The sequence below is a fragment of the Mus pahari genome, chromosome 16 (genome assembly GCF_900095145.1).
Source record: "Mus pahari chromosome 16, PAHARI_EIJ_v1.1, whole genome shotgun sequence".
Taxonomy (NCBI): Eukaryota; Metazoa; Chordata; class Mammalia; order Rodentia; family Muridae; genus Mus; species Mus pahari.
In genome coordinates, this window is record NC_034605.1 from 57,233,113 (window position 1) to 57,238,882 (window position 5,770).

The following is a 5,770-nucleotide window of genomic DNA, read 5'->3' on the forward strand; positions in this document are numbered from 1 at the left end:
AGGCAACAACTCACCTGCACTGCACCCGAGTCTGCAGTGCACTCCAGGGGGTGGCATCTCTTCTCCCTACACCATTGGTGGGGATGGAGAGGCTGGAGAGGTGGCTCAGCAGTTGGGAGCCGTGGTTGCTCTTCCAGAGGTCCTGGGTTCAGTTCTCAGCAACCACATGGTGGCTCTCGACCATCCATAAAGGGATCTGATGCCCTCTTTCTGGCCTGCAGGTATACAGGCAGCAGAGCACTCATACATAAAAATAATTAACTAATTAATTAATATGCTGTTGACAATAGAATTTGTCTTTCAGGTAGTGAAGCCACTGAAAGACAACCCTACCACCTTTTAAATTGCTATTATTAGGGTTTTTTAGTTTTTGGTTTTTTTGAAACAGGCTTTTTCTGTATAGCCCTGGCTGTCCTGGAACTCGGTCTGACCAGTCTTGACTCAGAGCTCCACCTGCCTCTGCCTCCCAGTGCTGGGACCAAAAGTGTGTGCCACCACCACCTGACTCTAACCACTTTTTGAACTGGGTCCATTCATATACACCACACTTCTCCCATCTCTTAATAGACTCCCACATACTCACATTCTGGAGTTGGCTCTTCCTCTTCCTGGGCCACCCCTCAGTCTGTAAAGACAGCTTAATCTCCACAGAGCCTGAATCCACCTATGTGTCATCAAGACTTCCCCCTGCATACTCCTGTTTCCCAACACAGCATCCCAATGGGAGCCCAAGGACCACAGCATTATTAGCACAAATGCTGGGGACTGAATAGCCACCATAAGGCACACACATCCAGCTCATACAAGCTTACCTCCCGCTGTGCTTTGCAGGCTCCAGATACACTTAGGTCCTTGCAAGAGATCAAAGGAACAACGAAAGGGACCGGCTCACACCAGAGGCGTATTGGTCTCTGGATTGCACCACTGTTTTTAACAACGGGCTTTCAGAATGGTTTGTACTTGGTTTGGATATTATTTCCTAGACTGTGTTGAAAACTTGGTGCCCAAACCAAGAAGAGGAGGAGGGGGAGAAAGGAGCAGCAGAGAAAGAAAATTTGGTGCCCGTGTGGCAGTGTTAAGATGGGGTAGACACTAAAGATGTATGTGGTGACACAAGGCTATCGGAGGTAGAAACAGGAGGGTCAGAAATTCCAGGTCATCCTGTGCTACACAGAATGTTTGAGGCCAGTCTGAGATATATGTCTCAGTCCTCTTTTCCAAAAAAAAAAAAAAAAACAGTGAATAGTGGGTCCTTAAGCTAGGCAGAGTGACCAGAATAATCCCTGCCCACCCCTTACCCCCAATAAAGTAAGACTGCGAATTAGAAGCTACACTAGGCTGCAGAGTAAAACCTTGATGCAAAAAATAAACGGGGTGTGGGGCATGGTCAAAGGGCACTGGGGGGCAATCCTCTGAGAGGAAGCTGATGATGCATTATCAGACACTGGTTGGTTCTTCCAAGACTCAAAAAGAAAACACAAACGCAGCGCCTGAATCCTTCCCCGGCTTCTTGCTTCACCATACAGTCCTTCCCGCAGTCGCTCCCTTCACACTGCCTCTGCAAGGGTGCGATGCATCCATGCAACGCCGCAGCTGTAGTCACCGGAGTCAGTGCCCTGCAGCTTGGTCTCTCTGCCTCCCAAGGTGTGAGCTGAAAGCTCTCTTTATGAGTTACTCAGTAAGTCAGATATTTCACCGCAGCCATGGAAAATGTGCTGATAGTGATCTCACTATAATCCACAGTGGTGCCACTTGGCACCGCCTGGGCTTTGGCCATTCCAGCTCAGTTACTGGCTCGGAACCGACCTCACTCCCCTTCCTGGCTTATCGCCAGTTAAGAAGAACAACGTGCCGTTACATGGGCACTGACAAATTAATAATTGACCAGACAATGAAGTTGTACGTCTCAATCACTACATGCCACTTCCCTGGCATCGCTTCAAAACTCGTTTCCCTGGCCTTTTGTCAGCTGGGCTGACTGGCCAGCACTTCCCAGCGGTCCTTCCTTGCCTCTTACTTCTTGCTCCCCAGCGCCCAGCGCAGGTTGTAGGCATGCCTGGCCAAGCTCAGCTTTCATGTGGGTAGGGATCCAAACTCAGGTCCTCCCATCTATGCAGCAAGCACTCTCACCCACTGAGCTAATCCCCAGCCTGTGTTTATCTTTTCAAGAAGTAGCTGGCTTGCCCCTTCTTCACTTTGCCACCGAGAGCAGGGATTCAGTTTAAGCACTGAATTGTGCCTTACATCCCAAAAAGGTCTCTTCAGTCTCTTTTCTGGTCCCAGTTTTGAGTCTCTATTCTAGTTCATATCTATCTGGCTTTGATTTTGTCTTGCTTACACAGAACTGTTTTTCACGGTGTTTGATCCCTGCATTTCACAGAGCTCTTGATTACTACATGGATGGTAGAGTCAATAGTCTTTAAACTACATTGCTGAGATTGTTTTCCATACAAAACTACAATATCTCCTTGTAATTAGATAGATAGATAGATAGATAGATAGATAGATAGATAGATAGATAGATAAAATTGTGTAACTCTGGGTGGGATATGTAAATTTAATGCTGGCTGTCTTCCTGGGATGGTACCAGTGGCTGAAAGAGCATCTTATCCCAGATCATCTTTTTTTTTTGTTTTTTTTTGTTTTTGTTTTTTCGAGACAGGGTTTCTCTGTATTGCCCTTGCTGTCCTGGAACTCACTCTGTACACCAGGCTGACCTCGAACTCAGAAATCCGCCTGCCTCTGCCTCCCGAGTGCTGGGATTAAAGGCATGCGCCACCACGCCCGGCATCCCAGATCATCTTGATGAATAAAGTGAACTTCTTAGGTACACTCATGGATGCTGGAAAACTACAGCCACTTGCATTTTTCCAAAGTCACCAACCTCTGCCTACCTACCAAAGTGTCTTATAACATTGTATTTGTCAGGGTTCTATAGAGGAACAAAACTTACAGTGTGTGTCTCTCTCTGTGTGTGTGTGTGTGTGTGTGTGTGTTTATATGTATAGACCACCAGTGAATGTCTACTAACAGAAAGTCCCAGAATCCAGTAGTTTTGTCCAGGCCATGAGTCTGGATGTCTCAGCTGGTCTTCAGTATATTTCAGAATACCGAAGAAGTAGGCTCTGATGCCAGTGAAGGAATGGATTTTCTAGTAAAGCAAGATCGTGTGGGCAAAAACAAAGCAAGCTTCACTCATCTATATCATATATATATATATATATATATATATATATATATATATATCCTTTATTCTTTATCTTGCCAGCAGAAGGTGTAGTCCAGATTATAGAGGGATCTCCCGAAACCTAAAGATGGGGGTTAAAGGTCTATCTTCCCACTCCAAAGATCCAGATTAGAAGTGGGTCTTTCCACTTCAAATGATTTAATTAACAAACAAACAAACAAACAAATAAAACCTCTCACAGGTATGTTCAGTCATTTGGGTTTTAGTTCATTCCAGATGTAGTCAAATTGACAACCAAAAATAGCCATCCAAGTTTACTCTGAGACATTGAGTGGGAAGGCAAATGACTTGAGAGAGCTGCAGGAAGTCCCTGAAACTGACCAGATTCATCCCCCCCCCCCCGTAAGTAGGAAAGCTGAATGCCTCTCAGGAGTGCACAGCTGAGCTACAAAGAAGACTCAGAGACTAGACTAGCAGTCTAGAAGAAGTAGAAACCAGCCATGCTGTCTGGAAGAGGATTAGACCAGGGTCACTTCGAAAACACACTCTCAGCCTGGTGAGCTGCCTGCAGGTTGTACAGTGTGCTCCAGGTTTCCCAGCTTTGTGAGCTGTCACCCAGGCTGGAGTGGATCTTGGTGATGCTGAGGTCTTTGAGTCGTTTCTGCTCCTGTAAGTGACCCCAAGAAAACTCGTTGATTCACCAGTTGGACTTTGGTGGTATCTGTGCTTTTATCTGTCAAGGGATCCCTGTCTGGGGTGAGTAGATGTGTGTTGAGTCTCCCCAGGAAAAGGTTTGTCACATAACACAAGCTCCTACTTACATGGTTCTACATCTACTACAGACTTGATGTAACCTGATAGAACTGGCCTTTACCCTTATTGGGGATCATGCTGGTCTTGGAAAATACTGCAAACATGACTTAGATCATGAGACAAATAAACAGTAGTTTGCAGTAAGGTGGTATTATCCTGGTAAGACTTGGAAGAACTCCCTCCCTCCTCCTGTGTGTGTGTGCGCACACAAACATATCACAATTATATATTTGTTTGTTGAGACAGGGTCTCTTTGCATAGACCTGGCTGTCCTGAAACTTACTATGTAACTAACCTAGGCTAGTCTCAAACTCACAGAGATCTGCCTGCCTCTGCCTCTGCCTCCTGAGTGCTGGGATTAAAGGCATATACAACACACCCAGCCACACAGTTATAAAAGCTCTACAATGGTAGTACTGGAGAGATGCCCCAGAGGCTAAGTAAGAGCACTGGCTGCTCTTACAGATGACCCAGGTTAGAGCCCCAGCACACGCACCCCAGCTCACACCTCAATTCCAGGGTATCTGACGCTCTCTTCTGGCCTCTGTGAGCACAGTGCCCATATGGTGTACAACCATGCAGGCAAAGCACACATGCACATAAAAAGCAAAACAAAAACCTACTGAGAAAGTGCTGTCAGCTCTGCCCTCTGTAACGACTCTACTGGATTTTGGTAGTGCATCAGGAAGACCAACAAAGCTATCAGAAACCCCTTAGGAGAAAGCTTTGACCAACACTCTCGGGCCAGCAAGGACTCTTCAGTTGTGATACAGGCTCTCTGGAAAGCAGATGGAACCACAAAGCTTTATACAGATCATAAACTCCCGTGGGAAGAGATTAGAGGAACTAATAAAACCAGTCTCAGAGCCCTGGGGCAAAAAAAAAAAAAAAAAAAAAAACCCTCTCAAAGGCCCTCAAGCAGCCAGCTAATCAGTTGCTAAAGTTGTAATAGGTTTCTGCTGTCACACGGGGTGGGGGTTGGGGGTTGGACCAGGACTCCCTCAGCCCTGGGGCTATGGAAGACTATGACTTCCTATTGTTGGAAGTCATGGTCAAGCAGTCAGATCATAAATCTCCAGGAGGCTCATCAGCTTATAGGAAGCTGGGCTTCTGCCAGGGCCTCCTCTCCCTGTGTTAGGTCTGCCTTTCCACACCTTCACAGTCACTGCTTCCGCCTCTATCTTCTTTGCCATCCCCAGTCAGCAGAAGCAGGCATCGACAGAGGCCTTCCGATGTGACAACTCAAGCTGAGGTTGGAGTCTCACGGTGCATCTCTCCGGGTTGTCTTCTCAGACACCAAGACTGCTTTCTTTCCCTGGCAGAGACCCATACATTGCTGTGCTGGACCACAGAGCACAGGAAGGAGGCTGCAGCACACAGGAAAGAGAGGGTGAGTGCACTCTGTGATGCTGACATGACGGTGGTATCATCCGGTGGCATGTTGTTCCATCACTGTACTGTATAAAAGAACCAAAAAATGGTGTCACTGGTAAGTAGTCTCTTTAGACTGCTCATGAAATTCTTGCCTACATTAACTTAATCTGCTTGATAACCTGCAAGGACGAGTATGGCCATTGACCCACTTGACAGAGAACACTGAAGTACAGAGCATCACAAGTGTGGTGGTTTGTATATGCTTGGCCCAAGGAGTGGCACCATTAGGATGTGTGGCCTTGTTGGAGTTGGTGTGGCCTTGTTGGAGTAGGTGTGTCACTGTAGGTGTGGGCTATAAGACCTTCATCCTAGCTGCCTGGAAGCTAGTCTTCCACT